Genomic DNA, 27,827 nt, shown 5'->3' with positions numbered 1-27,827 from the left:
GGGGGGGGGGGGGGGGTGGTGTTTTCCAAAGTGATTTTTTTAACAAAATAAAGCATTAAGACATGGATGAATGGGGAAGTTTGCTTTGAATATTAAAAATAAATTAAATAGCGCTTTTGATTTGTGATGCTCAGATAGTGTGTAGTTCAGCTTTAACTTTTAGGATCAACACTAGAAAACATGAGATTTTTTATGTTAAAGCAGCTGCACAATATGGGAGACAGTGATTGAAACAATGATTATTTGCATATACTGTATACTTATATAGTACATTCTTTTTTTACAAGTTATTTAAAAAAAAGCATTAAGTACTAGGTTTATATTCACCCTACTTACTAGAGCAAAGTTACTAAAATGTGGAATACTTAATTCCGATATATTTCCTTTGTATATGTTTTTACTGATTACTAAATTACATCTCTTCTAGCTGAGAATTTGCAATCCTTTTTGAAAGTTTTTTTTTCTTCACATTTTGATCATTTTGTTTAGTAATAAAGTTAGTAAGTGAAACCTGTGGCCCTCAGCTGCTACACAAACATTTTCTTCTCTATTACAGTTGGACAAACTCCACGAGACGTTATCTGTCAAGTTTCTATATAACAGTCATTTGCTTTATTCTTCCCATACCAGGCTCTGCATGATACCAGCAGCAGCCCTCCATGGATTTCCCTATTTAGTGCTGGAAATACTAACAAGCACAGCGCCCCTAATAAGACAATCTAGGAAAAGAAATAGTGCTATATACCAGATAAAATATGTACAACATGGGAAAAGAAACACCAGTATGTGCCAGATAAAACAAGTACAGCATGGAAGTCAGGGCATAATACATTAGTGAACTCAGTATTTACTTTACATGATTTGACACTTTTAGGCTCCGTTCACATCTAGGCGTTGCTATTTTACAGGTGTTTTTCTGGCATTTTTTCAGGTGTTTTGCAGAGTTTTTGCAGTGTTTTTGTACAGGCATTTTGAAGTTCAAAAGGTCCCCAATGTAAAAGAACTTAAACGCCTGTAATCTTCCAAAAAAGAAGCTTACCGTATATACTCGAGTATAAGCCGAGATTTTCAGCCTCTTTTTTGAGGCTGAAAGTGCCCCCCTCGGCTTATACTCGAGTCATCGCTGTCTGCCCGCTCGATCAGCGTGTCGAGCAGACAGACAGCGGCCATTCTATAATTCAAAAGCCGCGCCTCCGGCTCCGCCTTCGCCTGTGATAGGCGGAACACTGAATTTCCCAGCAGCCTGTGTTCCGCCTATCACGGACATCGTCTCATCCTCGTACTACGGACGAGGATGATACGATGTCCGTGATAGGCGGAACACAGACTGCTGGGAAATTCAGTGTTCCGCCTATCACAGGCGAAGGCGGAGGCGCGGCTTTTGAATTTTACAATGGCCGCCGAGGCGCCGACGAAGAGGGCACGGGACGGAGGCAAGGCAAGGCACGGCACGGGACGGGACGGGACGGAGGCAAGGCAAGGCACGACACGGGACGGAGGCAAGGCACGGCACGGGACGGAGGCTCGGGACAAAGGCTCGGGACACAGGTAGGCTGGACACACACACACACACACACACACACACACACACACACACACACACACACACACACACACACAGGGATGGATGGATACACACACACACAGGGATGGATGGATGGATGGAGACACACACACACAGGGATGGATGGATGGAGACACACACACACAGGGATGGATGGATGGATGGATGGAGACACACACACACAGGGATGGATGGATGGATGGACACACACACACACAGGGATGGATGGACGGACACACAGGGATGGACGGACACACAGGGATGGACGGACACACACACAGGGATGGACAGGCATGTCTCACCCTCGGCTTATACACGAGTCAATAAGTTTGCCAGTTTTTTTGGGGGTAAATTGGGGGCCTCGGCTTATATTCGGGTCGGCCTATACTCGAGTATATACGGTATGTACTTTTTTGAACGACTGGCGTTTTGCTTTAGGCGACTGAATGCTCAGATGTGAACAAGGGCCATTGAAATTAATGAGATTTGTATTGTTGGGCATTTTTAAAGCTAAGGCTTAGAGCAGAAAAACGCCGAAAAGTGCCTAGGTGTGAACTGAGCCTTATATTTGACGTGACATACATTTTATTTTATGTACTTTCTCTGCTGCAACCCTTTTTTCAGAAATGTGACCTGAACTGAATTATGGCTGCTGCTGAATGTACATGGTCTGAGCATGTGTCCAATATTTATCTATTTCTCAATGGTACCATTATCTTTATTTAAATCTTACCAGCTCTTGTGATTGCGCTGCCTCAGTAGGTTTAATTTATCAAGTTGTCTTAATTAAGAACAATGCCATATCCTAGTCATATCCTAGTCAAATGTACTAGAGATTGAGGCTCTGTTCACAACTATTTTATTTATTTTTTTTAGGCAGAAAGTCACACAATTTTTACCACAATCTTGCTGTGATTTTTGCTGCGATTTTGTGCAGGTCAAAAAGTCCCCAATGTAATAAGTAGAAAATGCCTGTAATCTGCCAAAAAAGAAGATCCTGTACTTTTTTGAGCTTCAGGCATTTTGCTTCAGATGACAAAAGCTCAGATGTGAACAGGGGCTATTGAAATGAATGGAGTTAGTCTTGTTTTTGTTTTTAGAGCTGAGGCTTACAGCAGAAAAAGACCCAAAAATGCCTGGGTGTGAACAGAGCCTGAAAGTTAATCTAACAGATTGCTAAAAGGAAAAGCAAACAGTTGTAAAGGATAAGGCTGGATTCACACTTATGCATTTTTTGTGCTTTTTGCACTTTGCAGATTTGTACTACAGTCCATGTAGCATTGGTTTCCTATGGAACACGTTCTGTAGTGCAAATATGCAAAATGCAAAAAGCACTAAAAATGCATAGGTGTGAATCCAGCCTAAGTACATACAGAAAACAAATGTTCCCTATGTGACTTGCTCTCACTGTAACACAGCTCAGAACGGCTGCGGCTTAGTGTGTGGGCAGTGTGAACTAGCCCTTAAATATGAAAAGTCCTACGTTTAATAAAAATAAATCTGTCATAAGTTTCCTCAAGACTTTGCAAAGTTGAGCAGTTTTTGCTGAATTCCAGGCAAACAGACAACACAATTGAAGTAACAAAATGTGAAAAAGTCAGCGCTATTAAAATATATAACGCTGCACGCAAAAGGTATAGATACACAATATACCCAAAAAACATATAAATGATATTTGCAGCGTTGGATAATAAATGATATTTAAATGATACGTGAATCTATATTATCCACCAACATAAAAGTGTCCATGATTCAAAGAAAAAATGTTCTTGCGATGACAACTCACCATCCAGAATATTTAATGTGTTACCAGTGAATCCTGTTGGCTTCTGTTCACACCTTCACCACACATGAAGAAAACACCCACTGTATTTATCCACCACCTGTAGGAAGTTTGCAAGCTTACCGCAGCAAAATGCTGTCTAAAGATAGAACAGCAATATGCACTTGTAGTGAAATGTCCTTCATGATTTATCTTTCTCCACCACTGTTAAAGCGATATTAAAGCCTTGTTTTGTTTTTTTTAATAACAAACTTGTTATACTGATCTGCTCTGTGCAGTGGAAAACCACTGTTCAGTGCAAAACCACTGCACAGAGCAGCCCAGATCCTCCTCTGGCGCTCCTGGGCCCTCCCACCTCCTGGGTGCCCCCAGAGCAAGCAGCTTCCTCTGCGGGCACCCAAGAAGGTACACTTCCGAGTCGTGGCTCTGTGTGCCCATCCGCATGTGACTCAGCTCTGCCCCCTCCATCTCCTGATTGGCTCACTGGTTACGTCTGACAGTAATGGATCGTGCTGCTGCCAAAAGCCAATCAGGAGCGTGATTCCCTGGAAAGGCAAGGCTCTCATGGACTTTGCTAGATCAGGAGGGGCTCGGGTAAGTATTAGGGGGAGCTGGGGCTGCTGCACACAGAAGGTTTTTTACCTTTGTGCATAGAATGCATGAAGGTAAAAAAAACCTTGTGCCTTTACAACTACTTTAAAAATGACAACTGCACTTCTCCACTCTACCAGAGGTTTGTGGGGAGGATTTACTAAAACTGATACAGATAGAATCTGGTGCAGTTCTGCATAGTAACCAATCAGCTTTTAGGTTTTACTGTCAAAGCTTAATTGAGCAAGCTGACGTTAGAAGCTGATTGGTTACTATGCACAGCTGGACCAAATTCCGTGTGCACCACTTTTAGAAATTCTCCCCATGTAACAGAATTCAAATCCACAAGGAACCACTAGATGCAAGAGAAATTCTCATAGTGAAGTATTTCATGATGATATGAAATGCATATACAGATCAAAAACATCCACATAAAATTCGATGACAAATGTCGCTTAGTAGACTTACATAAAAAGCCACCAGTCTAGTTTGGAGTGGTTGCAGGACCTCTAGCAATTCCGCTTTGCTCTGCTCAACACCGCTGAGCAGAGCAAAGCGGAGACAATTGTATAGTCTCTATAGTCTCTGTGTACACCGGCTATGTTTATGTAGCCCGTAGATGGAGCTATATGGCATCCCTTCTGGTGTTGGCACCATTTTGTCAAGGAGAGAAATGCGAAAACAACCGGCTGCCATTTTCTTACAACATTAACCCCCCCCCCCCCCCCCATTCTCTACCACTGGCTCACTACAGCCAGAATGGAGAGCTGCCTAAACACAAAATCGCTGCAGTTTAGTGTGTGGGCTGTGTGAACTAGCCCTAAATTATGAAAAATCCTATGTTTAATTAAATTAATTCTGACAAGTTTCCTGAAGACTTCACAAAGTTGAGCAGTGTTTTTAGAATTCCAGGCAAACAGACAACGACACAATGGAAGTACAAATACGTAAAGTGTCTTGTGATCTTTTTCTCAAATACCGTTGTAGACCCACCCTCAGCCTGCTGACTGGTCAATAATGGAGAATAACCATAATGATGAGACAACCACTCTGCTTCCTCCTGCTGTCAGTTAAGCTGCTGAACTAGATGAATTTCAATCCATGTAGGGCCATTCCCATCTATGAAAAGTTGATCTATATTTTTATGAACAGGCTTGTTCTTGATATACAGTATGTTCTCTTGATCAGTGCATGCAGCCAATGGGCTGCAACAATAAGCAGTATATTCTGAAGGCCGGGAAGTCCTGATGTCAGAATACAGATACAAAATGAAGAGGGTTTCCCCATCCAGCTCGAATCAGCTGGCTGAATGAAGAAAATTGAGCCATGTATGGCCAGCTTAAGTTCATTAGGTTAGACTAACAGTATATTAAAAAAGGAAATATTACTGACTGGCTTATAACATTTGAGCTCCCTCAAAATCAAGTCTAATTCAGGTCGTTACAATAGCCATATTTATTGGTATTTTTTTTTTAAAGTGGACCTATCAGTAATGTTAAAAATCTGCATAAATGCATTCTCGACATGCCACACTATACAGCAACAGCATAAAAGGTATACTGTTTAATATAAAAAAACAGACTATATAATTCCTATGCCTGTACTGCCACTGCTGACTCATGTGTACGATAGTACAGGGTTCTATGACTAATTATCACACTTTATGTAAATGCAGACTATATCATGTACACTGTTCTATGGAAGTTTTTTGTCATATAGATGTAATGTAAAAGAGCTTCAGTCAAATGAATGTTGCCATTGCTACTCCAACACTCGCAGTTCTTGTGACAACCTGTCAATGGAAACGAAGTTCATCCAGCTGGTTGAACCAAAAAAACCGACTCAATTCCTCCATCAACAAACTCTTTACATTTACATTTACTAGCAGCGGAGCATGATAGGTTGGCTAAACATACTGGGCCGTCTGGACCTTATTCCATAATTCGCAAGAGTTTTGAGCCCTTCTCTCCTCCTGAGGTGGACATTCCAGATCTGAGATAACAGGGTCAGGTGGGGAGCATCATCCCTTATCCCACTTGCACCACCTTTCCCCTTTCCCTTTTCTTATTTTCTACACCCTACCCCCTTGTTGTTTTTTTTTCTTTAGGATCCCGGACTGTCCTTTTTCCCTTCCTTTTTCATATGATATACGAGACTTTGAGACCTGTATTATTTATACCAGGGGCTTGGGTTTCCTTTTGTTTATAGTATTCATCCAATGGTGATGTTCATTATGCTGACTACAGGCATACCCCACTTTTAAGTACACAATGGGATTTATTTACTAAAGCTAGAAAGTGCAAAATCAGGCTCACTTCTGCATAGAAACCAATGAGCTTCTAACCCCAGCTTGTTCAATTAAGCTTTGGTAATAAAACCTGGAAGCTCATTGGTTTCTATGCAGAAGTGAGCCTGATTTTGCACTTTCCAGCTTTAGTAAATAAACCCCATTGTGTACTTAAAAGTGGGGTATGCCTGTATGTCTTGTAACGAGTTTTGGGTTTATTCCCAAGTGCTGTACTCATTGTGCTTTCTGAACTTTATAAAAATACTAATAAAATAGGACTGAACTAACAAAATGCATGTTCAATTACGCACATTTACTATGTGTCAATGTACGCTAGAAGTAGTACATGTAGTGTGAATCCAGCCCAAACAACCCTTTGCTTTTAGGCTAATATATTATATGTACAATATACCAACTGCTATTCTTGAGACACTCCATATTAAATATCAGAATTTAGAATGTTTAAGTGATCAACGTCTTAGGAACCTGACTCATTGAACTTCCCACCCCTGCTCTACTGCTCATGTGTATGATAGTATAGGGTTCAATGATCTTCATTTCCTCCTCTGCTCTGTGTAATAGATAAGGCACAAGGATGCAGCACTTATTTAAAAAGGCATTTGACCTCTTCGCCTTTAATGTAATGTTATCCCTTGCAATGGAAACGAAGGAAACTCAAACATACATTATAACACATATTCTTAGCACTGGGACCTACATTTTAGGGCCTTGGTTCACTAAGGTAGCAGTAAGCTAGACAGGTGCCTACAAGTGAAATGCACAAGCATACACAGCTCTGCAGTACAAGCACCCAAATTCTGGTTGAGCCCACGTCCCCATAATTTTAACATCCAATGTTCTTAACAACTAGGAGCAGAAAAGCAGGGATTTTTCAATCAATGGAACTCTTATATTACAGGACTTCTGTTCTTGGATCTTTGAGGCCACAACAAGGACTGTATCTCTATCTCTGTTCAAAGGGTGAGGTGGAGCTCCAGAGATAGGAAGTTTGGTAGATTCTTTCCATTTCAAGCTGAGAGAGAGGTTTGTGAGTAGCTAAGGTATTCCACAAGGCAGGTGATATGCATCACTTTTGAAAAAGGTATTTTAGGGTAAATGAAAAAATATATATATATTTTTTTTTGAAATGAGGAAAAAATTAAATAAGGAAATAGGTGCATTTATCATTGTTGGAAAGCAGAACTGCAACAACATTGCATTGGCCATACCAACCAAATGAACTCCACTAGTCATTTTTCCAGAACAGGAACATAAAAGGAAAATTTGATATATAATATGAGACAAAGAGATGGTTCCTCTTTTAGACACTGAACTTCATGAAAAAATCTGAAAAAAGGTTACCCAAAATAAAGAAGCATCTCCCATTTAATGTGTATGTAAAACCCCAGCAATTAACTCCTATTAGCACCCTTCTGATCTTCTAAGAATATCGTTGAAAGTGTTTTGTTATATCTGTTTGATAAGTGTAAGACAAGCCATACATAATTCATTTTCTTTTGTTCAACCAGCTATTGAACCAAGCCGATTCCCCCATCCACACGTTCAATGTGGATGGAAGAATCCTCCCATTGTGCTATTGTATTCTACCAGCAGGGAACCTTTCCCACCTAAAAAGCAAAGCTCTATGGACAGTCCAGTATAACCGCTCCTGCTACCAGCGTGCCTCAGTTTAACAGCAATCAATGATAGGAGCGGATTATATGAACAGAGGGAAGGCACCGATGTCCTCTAATGTACTCCAAGAAAAAGATTTTATAGGCGAGGCAAAAATATCAATTTCTTAGCCATACATTGAGGACACAGGATCATATTCTGAAACACAGGGATGTCCAAAAGTAGTCCAGCTGATGTGTGAGCAAAATAAAACAAAATGCTAATAGGCCCACAAGGACAATAGGTTTACAAGGGGGGCTCAAGAGAGCCAACAGAATCTTACAACAAAAGCTGACATCATTTGAGGTTTGAACATCCACCTGATAAAATGTAATGAACAAGTAAACGGAAGACCAGGTGGCTGCCTTTCAAACATAGGAACAGAAGTCAAGATGGCAGCCTTGCAAATCAGAGAACCATATGACTTATCCTGGAAAGCCCATGAAGCACTGACTGATCTAGTGGACTTCACGTTGGCTGAGAAAGGGGAATTTTGTTCCTAAGGTCATAAGCTTGAATGATGAGCTGACAAATCCCCCTAGTGATAGAGAAGCAGACGGCGCCCTACAGGGACCTTCAGAAATGACAATAAGGAACTCTGACTGAAGAAAGGGAGATGCCACTGAGAGATGAACCCCAGACTAGTGTTCCGTGGCTATGGATCTGTAGAGCACTCATCTTCTGATTCATTGTGCTGCACCACAGGCTTAGGTGAGCTTCAAATGCAGGATCCAGTGTCCAGAGGGTGACATTAAAGGCTGGACCCTCATTTTCTTCCTTGCAGAGTATGGTCCACTAGCGGCCAGCTAGGAAATAACTGATCTGAAGCTGCAAAAAGATGCCTCAGTGACTATGCAGCAACTGAAGAATCTTTCTTGAAGAAAAATGTGTTGAAGTGAGGTCTTCTCAGAGCAAAAAAAAATGTCTGATCTCCTGAAAACACTAGCAAAGAACTGAGGCCTGTAAGGGGGGTGTAAGGGGTTATACTGGGCTGTCCTTACTGCTTTACTTTGACAGTGTCCAATTATTCTGAGGGTGGCGTTATTAAACCAAAGCACAAATGACCCCCAACAACTGGTGAACCTCATTTAATGAAGAGAAATACATGAGTAAAGGTACCAACTGACAACCAGATATTTGCACACCTTCTTTTTGCCACAATATATCCATATCCTGGAGAGGGACATTTCTTAACTTTAACATATAACTCTGTGTTCCCAATGGAGATGCTCCTCTCATTTCCTGTCCTTGTGACTACTACCAGTTTAAGAAGAGAATACATTTTTTTTAAACAGGGGCACAGATAGCAAAAAAAGAAAAAAACTTTACAAAACAAACTCTTCCTAACTCTATTGAAATTACAAAGCTGCTTGGGCTAGAGTTTCACTTTAATTGTCGCTTAAACCAATCATCAGGAGTTAACAAACAACCTCCCCTATTAATTCCCCTGAGTATGAGCCTTTCAATGGCCAATCAGACATTAGCATTACACATACGGCTATACTATCTATTCTAAGATCTGTACAATTGATATCTGAGACCTGGAATCATCCACAATGTTACTTATGGGTAGCTTAATGCTAATGTATATGAAGTTTGATGGCTGCACTGGTAAATTAGCTTTTTTCATCTTTCACACAATGTACATTGTTCAACTCATGGTAATGACTTTCTATAGGGACAGACTTACTTTGGTATTCATATAAAAATCAAGTAAGCAAAGAGTTTCCAACATATGGGTAAATTATTTTATCTGCTGTGATTGTTTACGCTTAATAGATGCTGAAAGTGAACCTTGTTGGGTTTAACCCAACGTGTTCTTAGGGTTGCCACCTCATCCCTTTAAACCTGAACACATACTAATTACACAAGTTCTGAGGCTGATTAAGGTGGTAATTAAACTTAGTTAGTGCCTCATCTGCATTAAATTAGCTTCAGAACCTGTGTAATTAATATGTGTTCAGGTTTAAAGGGATGAGGTGGCAACCCTACATTGACCTAATATGACTATGTGGCCATATTAGGTCAATGATGTCAAGAGCATCCCTGCCCCTTTGTGCACCTGCAGCTGTGGGGTGGGAATGCCCTAGCTGCAGTTGATTGAGCTGCAGGGGGCAGGAGTGACATCTTCCTTCCGGGTTCAGTCCCAACACAAGTTCATACCAAACCGGAGCTCATTCCTACTGGCCACCAATATCATTCAACTATCAAATCCCAAAACATCTACTACCCTCTAAAGTTCTGAAAGGTGTATGTACTTCAGCACTGTTGTTATCATAGAAATGTTTTAGGTCAGGTCAGGTTCATATTAAACAGTAGTTGGAGTGGAAAACCAGTTTGTGCATTCTGCATTTAAATAAATAAAAAAAAGACCAATAACCAGTTATAATAGACAGCTCAACAAACTTACAAATGTATGCATTTTTGTAATTTATATTCTCTAAGTCACCGAAAAACAAAGACTTTTATGAAGTGCCCATCAAATGCAGCCCACCAGCACCCATCATTGCAGCCTCACCAGCACCAATCAAATGCAGCCTCAAAAGGGCCCATCAATGCAGCCTACCAGCACCCATCAATGAATGTTTGCTTGCTTCCATTGATTTGGGAGTCGGGACACAGACACAATCCTCCATTGCCGCTGTGCCTCTGACACTATGTGTGAAAGGAGCGGAGGATGTCTGCTGATGCTGAGACTTAGTTGCTTGCTACAGAGAGAAGCGAGTAGGAACACCAGTGGCTGGGCGCCCTAGGCAGCAGTGCGCCCTAGGCGGCTGCCTAGTTTGCCTAGTGGTAGCTCAAGCCCTGGGCCTAAAATACAAGGGCAATTTTTAGTAGAGTGACCCATGTGGCCACAATCCACCTGCTATTGATTGTGGATTACTTACATAATTTTCCCAACAAACCATTCAGGCGCATACCCCTTATAAATTAGACTAAAATGCAATAAACAAAAGCCAAAAGGTATTTACTGACATATATGTGCTAATATACACATCAGGTGCACATTTTCTAAAAGACTTATTTAATACAGGAATTGTTCTCTGTAAAACCCTACTAGATGGTGATATTCAGCTGTCTGAGCCATGTATTTAAACATCTGTGACTGAGTGTGGATTGCTGAAATAAATCACATGCTTTAAAGAGGAACTAAACTGTATCTGAGCACCACAAACTAAAAACATTATTTCATTTATTTTTAATATCCATAGAAAATCCACCCATCCATCCATTTCTCCATGCTTTATTTTGCTGAGAAATCATTTTGAAAAACACCTCCTAGCATTTCTGGCTGTGGCCATCTTAAATAAGGGCAGATGATTCGTGTATGATTTACTTCCTGGAATCCATCTGCCCTTAGCTCAAGCAGTCAGGTGTTCCTTCAGAATTGGCGACCCATCAGATTGGGTAACAGAAGTGACATTCCATCAGCTGCGCATGTGTCTACCGCTACCAGGTTTGCTAATCTGACAGAACACCTGCAGTCAGAAGGCAGCAGACATCTTACTACACCCAGCTACGTCTTGAATTTCAGACAAATTTTAACAATTAAGTGAGCGTATATAAATAAATGTAGTATATTGACATCTGTGATGCTGTTTGGAAGTTTAATTTTGAAAGCCTAAAGGTTTAGCGCTGAGCTGTGCGGGGTACACCAGCATGGCCTCTGTCACCTTCCTACTGCTGGCGTCCAGCTTTTTTCAAATTGTGACATCAAAACAGCATCACAGATGTCAATATACTATATTTATTCATATACACTCACTTCATTGGACGCATGCACAGCTGATGGAACGTCACTTCCGTTACTTAATCTGATGGGTCGACGATTCTGACGAAACACCGGTATTTGGGTTTTCTTAGCTGGGAAAGCCCTCCTACCCTCCTCCAGATGAAAAAATAATAATTTGGGCTGAATTTGAACCTGAAACGGACCAAAAGACGTAAAGCGTTTTTGTGCAATTCACACCGGAGATATGTGAACCGACTCCATAGAGAGCTGGTCAAAATATCCCGCTATTGCGAATTGGATGGGGTTATCCGCATCCAATTCAAAATGGTCTGAGTCCAGCCTAAAACAAGTACAAAAAACGTTCTTATATATTTATTATGCCGAGCAACATAAGGATTCAAATTAGTTAAAGTTGGCTGAGAGAGTTTAGTTCCGCTTTAACTTCTATGATAGTGATTGCACTCTAATTATGCAATGTTCTGATTAAGCACAGATGATAGTCATCACAATGGCATCATTAATCATGCTAATCCATAATCCATTATGAAATATTTTTGGATGCATGGCTCACACACTAAAAGTTTTTAAATATCACCTGGTAATATATGGAAGTGTAGATATGCAAATTGTTGTTCACCATTTCACCAGCCCTCATAACCACATCAGGCTTTCTTCAGGGGGGCGGAATGACCAAATGGGGGGGCTGTAACTTCCACACAGACCAACAAAAAAGCATTTTAGTGCGACTAATGCCGCATACACACGATCGGGCGTGTGTGGGCTCCAGTGGACTTTTTCTTCCCAAAAGTCCGGCGGACTTAGAAATAAGACTTGCTTCAAAATTGGCCACCGGACTCGGCTTTTAGCGGACAATCCGTTGGTCTGTGTGCTAGTCCGGTGGACTAAAACCGATGCTAGGGCAGCTATTGGCTACTGGCTATGAACTTCCTTATTCTACATCATCACATTTGATGGCCAAGTCTGTTCGCTTGAAAGTCCGGCGGGCCTCAGCTGCAAAGTCCGTCGAATTGTCCGCCGGATAGTCTGATCGTGTGTACGCTGCATAAGACACAATTAGAACAAAACTACCACTGAGCACTAGTGTACGCTGAGACATTAAGGGGTATGTAAACTTACAATCAACTTCTTCATTTTATTTACAATTCAATTGCTTCCTTTTGGTCTGTTAAATATACCACTGAATGTGTGGTGTAATATTTGTTTCAAAAGTGCAAAACAGAAATCCCGAGAGCTGACAACTTCTTTTACTCTCTGTCTGTCTTGCACGCTTATCAGTTACAATGTTTCCATCTCTGTCTGACTACAGAGCACTTCCCCCTATGTTATTGAGAGGGCCTGTAGTCTTTACACACTTCTTTTCCGAGGGTGAAAACATTGCCACTCCATAGATACAGTATTGAAGACCAGTTCACACCACATGCAGTCCAGTGCTTTTTCTTTCTGCATCAAAAACGCATGGAAAGTAGGTTATATGGTTTCCGATGGCATAGTTCACACCAGTGCAGTCAGTACCAGAGCTTTCCACTTCCAGAAAAAAGTAGAACATGTTGCATTTTTCCTGCACTGGACTGTACTGGAACGAAGTAAAACACATCAAAAACGCACCGGAATGCACTGGAACATACCAAAAAAGCACCAAACTCCAGTACGGTGAGAAAAAAACAGGAAAAAAGAAGACAAAAAGCATCTGGAATGCACCGGAAAAGCCGCGCACCTAAAACGCATTAAAAACGCACATTCAGAAATGCATCTGCTACGGCTCTGGAGTGCGGTTTTGTGCTGTGAACCAGCCCTGAGTGTTGTCATCCTAGGACAGGAAGTGTGTTACTGGCAGCATCCCCAGGTGAAAATAAGGGAAACAAACACCTGTTACAGAAAACAAAGGCAGCCACCACATCTTAGGGCTGGTAATGGGGGCCATACATGGGTTTAATTCCGGACGATTTGTGCGTTTTGTAATCCGATGGTGCCACCATTCGTTTCAGAATTCGACCAACCAAGCCTTCAATTTCATCTCATGTTGTTACGAAAAAGAAAATTTGTGGCCGGGAATCTTCTTTTCTTTCCAGGTCACAGCTCATGCGCATTTCTTTTTTGTTTATATTTCTCGCACGATTTCCCATCATTGATTAGAAGTTCATTCGTTTCTCAAAAAAAATTTCCAACATACCCGATCAGTCAAATTTGATGGCCGCATGAAAATCGGCCATTGCTGTGACCCCATTAATGGCTGAAAATGTAACAGTTATTCAAACGAACGATTTTGTATGGCCAACATAAGCTGCAATACATGACAATTTTGTCCTTGGATTTAAAAAGTTTTAAATTCAATGCAGTTATGTACACTGGGGCAGGAGGACAGTGACTGGCAAACATTAGAGGAGTTTCAAGGTGAAATAAAAAAAAAATCGAATTTTCTATAATAAAAGGTGATAACAGTATCATTTTAGGTATACAGATCGATCGGTGCTATCATGTTTCCGCTATTAAAAATTAGGGAGTTTTCAGGGATTTAAATTTTTTGTTAGGCTGTCACATTTTCTAAGTGATGACTACACAAATATAATACTCGTGTTTGTATAAGGAATAGCAAATTATAAGGTGACAGGTGACAAGTAATGTGAAACTAGTTCATACCAACTGGAGATTCAGCCCTGCTGATCGCTATTCTTGTGAAAAGGGATTAAGGACGATTTTAAGAGTCTCTTTCTGTCACGTGTCCCCAGATTGTCATGGAAAGTGCGCAGATTCTGGATCGCGACAGTTTGGTGTTACACTGAGGTCATAGCAACCTGTGGACTGCAGAGAAGAACCTTTTCGGAGAGTTTGCTAATCTCTGCCAACAATACTACAAACTAATGTTTGTAGCATAAACAGGAATTAATCCTGCTTGTTCTCTAAAGGTAAAAATTCTATCCACTTGTATGGCAAACATATGTTCATATTTTGTATAATAGTCCACTGCAGAAAAAAATAAATCTTTGCTGGCCTGACTACAGAGAACTAAAGTCCTTTTGGTTACCATGGGTTGTCGCACTTTGCACACTGTTACTGCACACTGCTAAACTTTATTAAAGTCTATCTAAACTAATGTTGTTAAGTGCTACCCAAACTGTTGGTGCTATATAAATCCCGTATAATAATAATAATAATGATCTAAAACCCAAGAACAAAAATGTATAGTATTGCAGCTTACCAGTCCATAGATGTGGTGGATGCATTATTTCACGCATTTTTTTTCGCTTTATTTTAACCTGATAATCAAATTAGAGACCCTTATGCCCTGTACACACGGTCAGACTTTTTCGACAGAAAATTTGCGATCGGACTGTGTTGTCAGAAATTTAGATTGTGTGTGGGCTCCATCAGACTTTTTGCGTCGGAGTTTCCGACACACAGTTTGAGATCATGTTCTAAAATTTTCCAACAACAAAATCCGATCGTTTAAATTCCGATCGTGTGTAAAAAATTCTGACGCACAAAGTGCCACGCATGCTAAGAATAAATTACGAGACGAAAGCTATTGACTAATGGCCTCTTTATAGTCCCGTCGTACGTCTTGTACTTCACCTCGTTCTGAACGATTGGATTTTCCAACAACTTTGTGCGACCGTTTGTATGCAAGACAAGTTTGGGCCAAAATCCGTCTGTAAAAATCTGACGTATTTTGTCGTCGGAATGTCCGACCGTGTGTACAGGGCATTAGGCTTGCTTCATACTAAGGCGGCTTTCAGGCACTAGAAATAGCCTCTAAATAACGGCAAAAACCGCCTCCCATTAATTTCAGCATGACTTTTCACCCTGGGGCGGTGCGCTTGCGGGATGTTAGGAAAATTCCTGCAAGAAGCATCTTTGGTGCAGTTTGGGAGCGCTGTCCAAAGCCCATGAGTGGGCAGCGCTTCCAAAGCGGCTGAAAAGCAATTCAGAAGTGCTGCAACATGGGTGCTTTTAACACCTTCTTCACCCGCTAGCGAGGTTTAAAATTGACCTAAAAGTGCTGCTTCGAAAAACAAGCAGCGTTTTAACGCTAATGGCCGGGCGCTGCTTGGGCACTGCAGTGTGAAAGTAGCCTTAAGCTGGTTAAGGATGGATCGAAATTCATCCCCAGGGTCGGCTGAATTTTGATCCACATGTGGCTGAATCTGTTTGCGTGGAGTTGCAATGATGATGTAATGATTGACAGCTCTCGAATGAGACTGTTAGTACATTTTCGTTTGCTCAGCAACTGCAAGCCAATCGGCTAGCAGCGCTGATCCGTGTATTCTGACAGTCCCCACTGTCAGAATCCAATAGCATAGCAGGGAAAATTCCACTATGCACTTTGCTTGTGCGGATGGGGAATCCGTTTTTTTTTTTTTTTCAAACTAATCAAAAAATAAAAAATAAATAAAATAAAAGATCCATGTGTGGCTAGCTTTATTATTAGCGTTTACATACAAGCCTCAAAGGAGCTAATTCAGTAATTGTTTATGTTGCTACTGGAGAGCTCAAAGCATATGGTAAGCAAGGTCAAGGTCTGGCGTATCATTCTGCATGGTGCGTAGTGTGGGAGCTATGAGAGGTGTCCTTGTCTAGCAAAACTTCTAATCACACAGCATGTATAGGATTCTCGTGTTACTCTTTAACAGCTGTAAAACAATACTGAACAAAATGAATGTTTAACTTTCATTATTGTTTTAACCAACCAATAAATGACAAGCAAAGCAATCTTACTTATCTTAAAATATATTCCATAAAAAAAACTTAAAACTTACCTGGTCTTAGATTCTTTCGCCCAGTTTCGCCGATCTGCTCTGCGAAAAAAAAAAAAAAGTGCTCTCGAGCTCGGAGATGTCTCAGTGTGACTGCAAAGCTACTGCATCTCCTATATTGTCTCAGGAGAGAGAGAACAACATACACCTCCTGATAGCAGCCAAGCCCTTCAGACTTCAGGCTTCACCCTCTGTCAGCTTTTCCCCTTTCTGAGCCCTGGAAAAATGCACAACCGACAAACTCGCAATTAGCAGGTCCTCACTAATCTCAAATCCGCACTGCCCAAAAGCTGCACATTCCAATATTTTAAATAGAGGCTCAGAAGGATATTTCTTAATGAAAAAAAAAAAAAATCCTGACTAGACACAAAACATTAAAGGCATGCAAACCCTCCCAGAGATTAAAAAAAAAAAAAAAAGCCCCCCTTCGCTTGAGTTAAATAAAGGCGAGAGGATGAAGTAATATTCGTGGTGAGAAGCACAAGGGGTTGGCTGGGGCTGTCTTATCAGTTCCCTGTGCTCACTCGCAGTGAAAAGCCTGTCTCTAACTGGTATACTCCCTGCCCTTAAACTCACCAAACCAGAATCTTACTCCCGACTAACACAAGCAACTTCCCGCACATCCAAACTGAAACTTTATCCAGCTCAGTGAGCCCTTACTGGCCATGGGCCAGTACAGCATTCCTCTCCAGATACCTTTACTACAAAAGAAAAAAACTGCTCCCTGCAATTCATATGGGTTCACCTTATCCGGTGACACCGTATAGCTCGGAGGGGGAGTTCCACTTTACAATTTCTTGAAGAAACTGCTTTTGCTCTTCAGATGAAAGACAGTTTTGTTTTTCCATTTTAATACACCTGCTTCATTTTTCCTTAGCTCCCAACTGTCCCTGATTTTGAGGGACGGTCCCTGATTTGGAAAAACGTCCCTCTGTCCCTCTCTGCTCCTCATTTGTCCCTCGATTTAGTCTCATCTATATAGCTGTATATAAAATGCTCTATTTATCAAAAAGTCTTTTAAGTTGCTGAACCTTTCACTCAATTTCTAAATTTCTGCAACTGTAAATTCAAAAAGCCAGTATAAAGAAATAGTAGTTGTAAAAAAACACTTGTGGGTTTAACCAATAATTTTAACCAATCATTTTTGTTCTACAATTCTTCTTTAAGGGGGACGTGGCAGAGGGTGTGTCCTGGGCCTACATATTTTTGCTAATAGGTGTCCCTCGTTCCCATCTCAGAAAGTTGGAAGGTATGTTAAATCCCCACAAAAAAAAAAGTAAAAATGGTGTTAAATACAGAGTATAGCATGCAAACTTTGCACATGTTATGTGGCTTTGCCCGGTCATGGCGAGGTACTGGCAGCAGGTGACAGAGATATTGACTGCAGTTTTGTCAATCCCTGTTCCATGTACCCCATTGGTGTGTTTGCTGGGAGTCCTAGACAAAGAGTTGTGGCCAAGACATACTAGGACCATGTTAATAGAAACAATATTTATGGATCGTAAATCTGTGGCACTTAAAAGGATTCAGCCCACTCCTCCATCTATACATGGCTTTGGTTAGTAAATCAGGTATTGCCTTATGAGAAGCTTATTTTTGAACACAGAGGTTGCCCAAGTAAATATTACAAGATGTTGATTTTGTGGTGTTCTTCTGATCTCACTGTAACCAATGCTTGAAATAACGATAATCAATAATTTTGTGTTTCTTTGTTATTAAACATTTATATCAGGATTGGTTTGAAGAAGAGTGCTGTATATAATACTTATGCAAAATATCAATGCACTGTAAATGTACCTTATTGTTCTATGTGCTCATGTTGAGCGCATTGTTTATTGTCACTGTTTTATACCTTTCTCCTGTGGCGTCGCTAGGAGGTGGCTTTTGGGGCTATAGCCCTGAATCAGGGGCCCATAGCCCTGAGTCTCTGCAGGGGTCCCCAAGGGAAGGGGAGGCTCTCTGGGGACCCTGATGTAAGTGGGAGGCTCTCTGGGGACCCTGATGCAAGGGGAGGATCTCTGGGGACCCTGATTTTAAGGGAAAGGCTCTCTGGGGACCCTGATTTAAGGGGAGGCTCAATGGGGACCCTAATGTAAGGGGGGCTCTCTGGGAACCCTGATGTAAGTGGAGGGGCTCTCTGGGGACTCTAATGCAAGGGGGGGCTCTCTGGTGACTCTAATGTAAGGTGGAGGCTCTCTGGGGACCCTGATGTTAGGAGGCGGGCTCTCTGTGGACCCTGATTTATTGGGGGCTCTCTGAGGACCCTGATGTAAGTGGGGGATCTCTGGGGATATATACACACATGTATATTAGTGTATATACATGTGTATGCCTGCCCAAGCATATGACTTTCTTTACTATGCTGCTATGGGCTCTAGCCCCAGATCTTTTGTAGACTTAGCAACGCCCCTGCCTTTCTCAATAAAAAATAAAAATAAAATACGGAGTACAGTTTGGACTGCTTGCACAAGTATAACATAAACCTATATGTCAGATCACAATATCCTGTTTGGTGTGGGTCATTTCTCATACCCCCCCCCCCCCCCAACAGGATATTGTGCTAAACCTATAGGTAAATAAGAGAACCAGATCTCCTCTGCTAAGTTAAGGAGTAGGATCGATATTAAAAGGGTTGTAAAGGCTCATGTTTTTTCAGCTTAATGCAGCCTATGCATTAAGGTGAAAAAACACCTTGCAGTCACCGGCCCTCTAGCCCGCCCCATTCCCCCCCCCCCCCCCCCGTTTTTTTTTTTAAATCCTTTATTTATTTCAAGAGACATGAAGCACAGCATCTTCAAGTACATGGAAGAGGAACAATAGCATATAGTGAGGCATGGCAACACAGCATAACAGAAATATTGTTGCAAGGTACAATTAGATGTGATGTGGCAAACATACTGTCTGCTCTTAACATAAATAAAGTGAATTAAACACTTTACAGCAGGGGTCTCAAACTGACGGCCATCCAGCTGTTGCAAAACTACAAGTCCCATGAGGCATTGCAAGGCTGACAGTTACAAGCACGATTCCCACAGACAGAGGCATGATGGGACTTGTAGTTTTGCAACAGCTGGAGAGCCGCCAGTTTGAGACCCCTGCTTTACAGGGTCTGAGAAAATATAATTGTAAGCCTCTATCTCTAGATCATGTAATGACTATTCCATCGAATTGTAGTGTAATGTAGTGGATCTCCTCGCGTTCCCCATTTCATACTTTCCAAATATATTAAAACTGTAGTAAGACATATGTCTGTAGGGGAAATACAAGATGGATATAGAGGGCAAGAAGGAAGGGGGAAGGAGGGGAGTAGCAGAGAGCGTTAACGTACCCCCAGAGATGTGGGGGAGAGGGGAGAGGTGAGGTGAGGTGAGAGGGGAGTGGAAAGGTGGACTGGGACGAGGGGGGTCCCAGGGGCTGGGGGTGATGAATGTGCATCTTTCAGGTTGCAGTGCCGGCCAGAAGAGTCGGCGGATAGCCGCAGCAGGCTTGTGATATATTTGATCGAATATTGTTTTTTTGTGATATATTTGATCTAATGTTGTTTTTTGTACAGTATTTGTGAAGAAAAATTCATAAAGTATAAGATTATTTAAAAAAAAAAAAGTGTATTGGTCTGCCGTGTCGCTAGCAAAGAGCGCACGTCCCTCGTCAGAGAAGGCATACAAATTCCACAGTGTCCATGTCTTAGTGTATTGTTCACCTTGATGTTGTGCTGTGAGGATGAGATCTTCCATTTTGTTAATTTCCTCCACTTTTTTAAGCCACAGACCAATGGATGGAGGTTGTGTGGATTTACAGCATAGAGGAATGCACATCTTGGCTGCGTTGAGGAGATGGCAGATTATAGATTTTTTGTAAGTTTCGCTCTAGATGTTGGAGCAGGAAGAGGGCCAGGTCGTTCAGGATAGTACATTCTGTAAATTTTTGGGCAACTTGTTGGATTGTCTTCCAGAGCTGTTCCAGTTTAGGGCAGGACCAGAAGATGGGAAGAATTGTTCCCCTATCTTCCTGAGGAGGAGGGGAAGATCTTTTTCAATTTTGCAGGGGTATTGTACCATCTGGTGACTATTTTAAAGTTTGTCTCCTGTATCTTAGTACATATGAAGGACTTATAGGTGAAATGGAGAATATTTTGCCTTTGACGGGGCGAGAGCTTGTTCTTGATATCGGTCTCCCAAGCGCTAAGGCAAGATGGCTGGTAGTTTTCAGGGGGCATAATCAACAGCTGATAAGTGGCCGATAGAGTGTGGGGCAATGAACGTTCCTTTGAGCAATATTTTTCCAAGGTGGTGAGGGTTTGGGAGAAATTGTCCTGGGGGGGGGGGGCATGACATTAAGAAGTGATTTAGTTGGAGGGCTCTCCAGTAGTCTAACCGAAAAGGAACCGCTAGATCCATGAGTTCAGATAGGGATGGTCAATTATTATGGGTTAGGAAGTGAGAGGCTTGAAAGCTGCCAGAGTGCCTCAGGGAGTGGAAGACTGGATCTTGATATCCTAGGGTGAATAGAGGATTTCCCAGTAATGGATATAGTGGAGAATGGGTTGACGTAAGAGAAAATTTAATGAAGAGGGACGAGCAGATTCGCATAGCCAGCCCCACCAACGGATCCACCATAAATTTTGGGTAGTGAGAGCTGTCGTCTGTTCAATCTAGATCGTTTGTGTGCCCAGATAAAGTCGGAGAATATCACCCCGACCTGATCGAAGTAGTTAGAGGGTATATGGATCGGCAGGGCTTGTAGAAGGTACAAGAACTTTGGGAGAATGTTCATCTTAAGGATGTTGCACCTGCCGAACCAAGAGTGTAGTCCTGTGTGCCACGTGTTGAGCAGTTCTCGGACAGTTTTCAGTAATGGTGGGAAGTTAAGGGCAAAGATTTGAGTTTGGGGTGTATGCAGGTGCCTAGGTATCTCAGGTATAGTGTACTTATCCGATTGAACATGGTGTCTCCAAACCCCACATATCTCAACACCAATGACATAAATTGACAATTCACCCTGTCAAAGGCCTTCTCTGCTTCCGTCCCTAAGAATACGCAGGGGGTGCAGTTTTTATTGGCTATGTGTAAGAGGTTTAGGACTATGAACAAGTTGTCTCTGGCCTCACGGTTGGCACAAATCCAACCTGAGGGTGGGGAGGTGTTCTTGAATTCCTGTGGGCAGAATTTTCGTCAGGATTTTTAGGCCAGTATTGAGCAGCAAAATCGGCCTGTAGCTACCGCATGAGGTGGGGTCTTTGCCCTCCTTGGGTATCACCGCTATGTGTGCCAAGAGTGTGTCGCGAGGGAATGTAGTATAGATTCCTAGGGCATTCAAAAATTTGTGCATGAATTTACCAAGAGATGGCAGTAGGGTCTTGTAGTATGAGATGGTAAAGCCATCTGGGCCTGGAGCTTTCCCCAATTTAACTGATCCTATCGCACTCTCTATCTCCTCCAGTGTAATGGGCTCATCCAGCAGCCTGCTTACCTCCACAGGTAGCTTTGGCATTTGGGACTTGTCTAAGTATTTCTCTGTTTGAGTTTGTAAAGGAGAGTCCTTCTGAAGGTTGTACAGAGATGTATAGAATCCTTGGAATTCCCTTGCGATGTGTTTGGGAAGGGAAACTTTCTGACCGGAGAAAGACATTATGTGTGGTATGTAATTTGTGAGTATTTGTTATCTCAGGGATTTGGCCAGGAGTTTACCGTATTTGTTGCCGGATTCGTAAGAAATTCTCCGGCAGACCTGTAGGGCTGCTTTGGCTTTAAAATGCATTAGGTCAGTTATCTTTTTACGTAGGATCAGGAGATCCGTCTCCAGAGATGGGATCTGGGCGTGTTTATGTCTGACTTTTACCTGGTTTAAGTCATTAAGTAGGGAGGTCAGCTGTAAGGAACGCTGTTTTTTAATGTGGGACCCATGTTTAATGAGTACCCTGCGGATTACTGCCTTATGTGCTTATGTACTGGCCACACAATGCCAGTGTCGCTGCTTACTATGTTGTTAGTCTGAAAGTAGCAGTCCAGTTCCCTAGTCACGTCTTTGAACACGTTTTCATCTTGTAAGAGGCTTCTTTCATTTAGTCTCCAAGTTCTTGTCTTGGAGGTGAGATAGTCAGTTAGTGCATAGGACAGTTGGATCGGGGAGTGGTCTGACTGTAATAAGACTCATCAAAGCATCCCGGACTGCCTGTAGTTGGGAGTGTGGAATGAGAAAGTAGTCAATTCTGGAGCAAAAAAGAAAAACTGGAGCAGTAAAAAGTGAAGTTCTTTTCAGAGGGGTGGAGAAGGCTCCAGGCATCTATCAGTTGTGCTTTGTGTAGGAATTGCGCAATTCCTTTCCGAGAGCTAGGGAGTATTGATGAGTGACCTGAAGAGGTGTCTTCAGAGGGTATAAGCGGGGTATTAAGGTCGCCTCCAAGTATCAACTGACCTCTTGAGAACTCAAGCAGTGAGTCTAGGGACTTGGTGATGAAGAAATCTTGGTGGGCGTAAAGGCTCGCCAAGATAACCTTGGTACCGCCAATCGTGCCCCTCAGAAACAGATATCTTCCCTCTGGGTCTGCCTTTACATCCACACAAGTCCATGGAACCATTCGTGAAATGAGTATAGACAAGCCTCGTGACTTAGTGGACTAGTTTGTGGGATGGTACACTACCTGAAATTAATTTTTTTTCAGGACAGGTAGTCTGCCGTCTCTAAAGTGCGTTTCCTGAATGAAAGCGACATCTATCCCCATACGGCGTAGCTCTTATAATAGCAATGCGTCTCTTTTCAAGCACGTTAAGGCCCTTTGCGTTTAGAGAAAATTCACCACCTCCATAGCCCAGGGTAGGAGGGAAGGGGGCGGGAGAAAGTGTGGGTGGGAGATGAAGGAAAGACGGAGGTTAGGAAAAAGAATAGAGGGGGATAGAGACTCAGGTGTTTAAGTGACGGGGGAGAAAGTTGAAAAAGTTCTGGTCACTTAGTAAGAGGACCCACCTGAGTAGTAGCAAAATATTGCTAGTACGCCCCCCAGTTCCAGACTGGGGGTTTGGGCGCTGGCCTATGGGGAAATGTGGTCATAGCCGGGAGGAGTCCCATCAGCCATCCCGACCCACACGAATATATTGGGTAATGAACTTATGTAGTGAACCTGAACATATAACACGGAATGACATAACCATTAAGAGTGCCCTTGTAATGACTGACCAATCCTGGTCGCCCTTTCTACCATCTAGGCTTAGGGCAGTTCCCCTTCCCTGACTGGCCCCGACCTATGCTGGGGGCAGTCTGGGGGGGCCCCGGATCCCGTCCCCCCCCCCCGGGAACCAGTCCCAGTCCCTTTCCCCTGGCACCGAGGGCATATGCTCCCCCATACCAAGCTTACTGCTGTCTACCCCACAGGGGATAAATACCCTCCCGGGAGGCAAGGCAGCAGCATGAGCTGCCCTTCTCTGTCCCATACAGGTATCCCCCTATGTGGATATAATTTACTACTCTGCTGAACACAATGCACAGTAAAACATTAAGGCGTGAAGTCCTCTGGAGTATGGAATTATCATTAACAGTAAACATATTATAGAGAGCTAGTATACATGCATAGGAAGGGGGGAGAGTAACTCACAAACACATAACCTGAGCTTGCCGTCACATATGTATGGGCCCTCATCCTCAAAACATGTTGGCCGGAAGGGGGTCCGGAGTGTCAGTGTCAGGCATGGAGGGGGCCTGTGTGTCCTGCAGGTAATGGTATGCAGAGGAGTTAACAGGTGGTGTATTAAGAAGCCTCTTAGAGACCACCAATTTGTCCAGTGTAGGGGATGTCCAGGAATGGGGGGGGGGGGTGGAAAAAAAAACAGAGATCCCCAGTGATAAGTGATAAAAAAGAAAAGTATACGGCAGCCAGCAATTAGAAGGACCGAACAGTCAGCCTGTGTGATGTAGAGCTTTGGTAACAGGGAAAGGCAATCAAGACTCACGTGGCCCATCCGTGGATGTTGCTCAGGATCTTCATCTGGATCTCTGCAAGCGGACAGGCTGGTTTTTCCAATTGGCGGAGTGGCCCGAACGACCCAACGGTCGGGGGATGCTCTGGAGCCAATTTTGTACCTGTACCGGCTCCGCGTCCAGGAAGGTATAGAAGTCTAGGAGGTCTGCCAGGGAGTGCAGAGTAAAGGATGACTAGGCCTTGCAGAACGTGATGGCTAGGGGGTATCCCCACCTGTAGGTGCAGTCATGGCATCTGGCTAGGTCCAGGACCAGGCGCAGTAAGGCTCTGCTCTTTAGTGTAGCTCTTGAGAGGTCTGGGAGGATCCTCACATTGGCTCTGTCAAAATCTATGTCCCCGTGCTCCTAGGCCCCGTGGAGGATGGGCTCCTTCTGTGAATAGTGGTGCAGGCTGCAGAGGGCATCCTGGGGCCTGTCGGAGCCTGATGGCTTAGGCCGTAGAGTTCTGTGTACCCGATCCAGTTCCAAGGAGGGCTGCTATTTTATGGTAGATAGCTGGCACCATCACCGCTAAGCTTTCTGTGCCGTGACCTCCAGGAGGCCCCGCAGCCACAAGTTGTTTCATTGGCTATGGGCCCCAAATTTCCACAGGCGCATCCCTGCTGTCCCAGCTCTTGATTGGATAGATTGATAGCAGTGCAACTATTGACTCCTGCTGCTGTCAATCAAATCCAATGATGCGAGGACCGGGGGGGGCGGGGCCGAGTCCTGCATTATGGACGCCGAATGCTGGATTCAGGAGCGCTCCCGCAAGGTAACCCCTTGGGAGATCGCTTCTCCAAGGGGGTTATCTAATGTGGGGAGGAGCCGCAAGAGCCACAGAGGGACCCCAGAAATACAGTGCAGCATACATACAGCTCAGTACACCATCCATACATGTCAGTAAGTGCCTGAGAACTTGTGAATGTGTGAGGAGCAATGCCTCATTAGACAGGTAGTCCTGGACAGGACGCAAGTGGCTCTAAAGGCAGAAGTTTTTTTTAACCTTACTATTAGGACACGCTATACTATACTTTGCAGCTTGCTTTATGGGCAGGAAGAGCCAGAAGCATTGGTAGAGGACCCTAGAAGAGGAGAATCAGGGCTGCTCTTTGCAAAACCATTAAACAGAGCAGTTAAGTATAACATGTTTGTTGTTTTAAAAAAAAATCACTTTAAAGACTGTGTAGGGAAGATCAGCATCTGAACCCATAGAAGGTAAAGGCTGATAGACTGGAGGTAATAGAAGGCATTACAATTACATTTTAAGTAAACTTTTACCAGTATTGTGCATTATATTTAAAATGATCATATCCATGAAAAAAAAAAGTCTCAGCTTTTATTAGTGTAGCGCTGGCTCCTGACAAGCAGGCACTACGGTTTTTGAAAAGTTAATTTGCCTGAAACCACAGCTGGGTTTTCGGGACTATTTCTCAAAATTTCTGGGTCTCAGTAACAGTCCAGCTGGGTTGAACTGGGTTCTCCTTGACCGAAGGTGTCGCTGTCACCACCGGCAAGAGTAGAAACGCCGTCTAGCTGGGTGAATTGAATGCCACTATTCTCTCGGAACCCGCCCAGTGGGAGTGTTTTCCTGCTGTGCATTCTGGGGGGTGGTATTTAAGGTATCGACGCCACATTGGCGGGGTCGTTTTTATTTTTTGTCTGTTCAGTTCTGGTGGTCCTCCTGACCCAGCCCCATGGCCCTCCTGGCCTGGGGTGCGGAACCATGCATCCTGAGTCTCGTGGGCCGGCTGGCCCGAGGCGACGCAACTGAAGGGACAGGCCCGAGTGAATTTTGGGGCCTACTGATCCAAGTGTGGTCCGGTGCCGTCTCATCTGAAGGGAGAGGCCCAGCAACTGAAGAACCCCAGGGGAGGACTCTTTCAGGAGAAGACCGTGCGCAAGGCTGGTTTCTCTGAAGGAGCCTGGAAGCTTAGTTGAAGGACGCAACCTGGATCAACGCTCATACGGTATGGCCGGATCGGCTGAGAGAAACTGGTACCGTATGCCAGTTCTTTCAACTTATCTACGTCCCTCAGTAACGCTCAAGTGTATCTCACAAGTCTGTGGCAGAGACTTTGTTGAGCATCCCACCGGCTGCTAGGCCTAGTGAGAGAGGTCTACCTGGGGGTTGTTAAATCCAGTTGTGAAACGGTTTCTATTCTCTGGATTTTCTCTAAAGACTTCAATTTTTTGCAATCTAAGTGCCTGAACTCACTCCTAACCCTCTACCCCTTATTGAGAGGCTCTGTTCTGTTCTAAATAAATAACCCAAAAGAGGATTCAGTGTCAGCTTCCACATTCTTTGGGCCATCTACCACGGGAACCCCAAGACGGAGAAGCAACCAAGTGAGGTAACGGTAAACCCAAATAAAATCAGCAGCTCCTTCAGGGGTCAGTGCTACATTAGCACTACTTTTAATACAAAAGATGTATATCTTCCTTACACCCTTCCCATAGCGTCATGTCTGATTCCTAGTTAAAAATGCCCATATATCCTACTTTTGGGTTTATTTGTTATTGTATATGATATAAGAAATAAATATTATTACTTTCACAGTCTGAGTCTGATGATATTTACCATATTCAACCACTAATATATACAGTATATCTCTTCTGTCTGATATTCTCAGAGCGGATTAGAGATTTTGCTCCCTAACCATATTATTTATATTATTTATACTTACCACTGCATAGAGATAAAATTATCTTTTTTTTTTTTTTTTTCAACTTTACATATTAACTAAATTGTACACCACACTTTTAAGGTTATTATCCGATTATTCGATTAATCAAATCAATAATGGGCCAACTAATCGATTATGAAAATAATCGTTACTTGCAGCCCTAGTTACATTTCCATGTTTTAAAGTGGTTCTAAAGCCTAAAGTTTTTTTTATTGTAATGCATTCTATAAATTAATGTAAAAAACTTTCTACCTGAGCCCATTCACGATCCAGCTCTGTGCATGAGAGCCAAAGCTCTCCCGACTCTGTCCCTCCTCTCTGGACAGATTGATAGATAGGTGGCTCCCGCCGCTGTCAATCAAATGTTTTGATGAGGATTGGGGGACGGGGTTGAGCTGCCCGGTCTGTGTTTATAGACGCAGACAGGGCGGCTCAGGAGAGGCTTATGGGGCACTCACTGAAGAGGAGGAGCCAGGAGCGACGGTGGAGGACCCCAGAAGAATCGGAGGGGGCTGCTCTCTATACCATTGCACAGAGCAGGTAAGTATGACATGTTTATTATTTTATTCAGAAAAAAATACTTTTAATATCACTTTAAACTTTCTTTTTACATTTCTTCAGGTGCTTCTCGGTTTCTGGCCTAGGCCAAAATTATGTCATATGTTCCAGTCTTCATGGGCCTTTTTTTAAATCTGGAGGAGGGGAGGAGGGTTTTTTTCCTGCCTGCCTGTCTGAGCTAAAGGGCAGATGGATTCCAGGAAGTAAATGCTACACAAATCATCTGCC

The 27,827-nt window shown here is 42.9% G+C and overlaps 1 protein-coding gene across 1 annotated transcript in view; it reads right to left on the bottom strand.

The window, feature by feature from the left end:
- RBM47 (RNA binding motif protein 47) overlaps nucleotides 1–16,997 on the bottom strand; it is a 172,106-nt gene extending 155,109 nt beyond the window's left edge. The window contains exon 1 of the mRNA XM_077477594.1: nucleotides 16,408–16,997. The gene's annotated coding sequence lies outside the window, so the exon portion shown is untranslated. The remainder of the gene's footprint in view (nucleotides 1–16,407) is intronic.
- Between the last annotated feature and the right edge of the window lie 10,830 nt (nucleotides 16,998–27,827).

The sequence above is a fragment of the Lithobates pipiens genome, unplaced genomic scaffold (genome assembly GCF_037356315.1).
Source record: "Lithobates pipiens isolate NorthernLeopardFrog02 unplaced genomic scaffold, aLitPip1_a1.2 Scaffold_13, whole genome shotgun sequence".
In the NCBI taxonomy this organism is placed as follows: domain Eukaryota; kingdom Metazoa; phylum Chordata; class Amphibia; order Anura; family Ranidae; genus Lithobates; species Lithobates pipiens.
The sequence above is the reverse complement of the archived record's forward strand: the minus strand, read 5'-3'. Positions and strand labels throughout refer to the sequence as shown.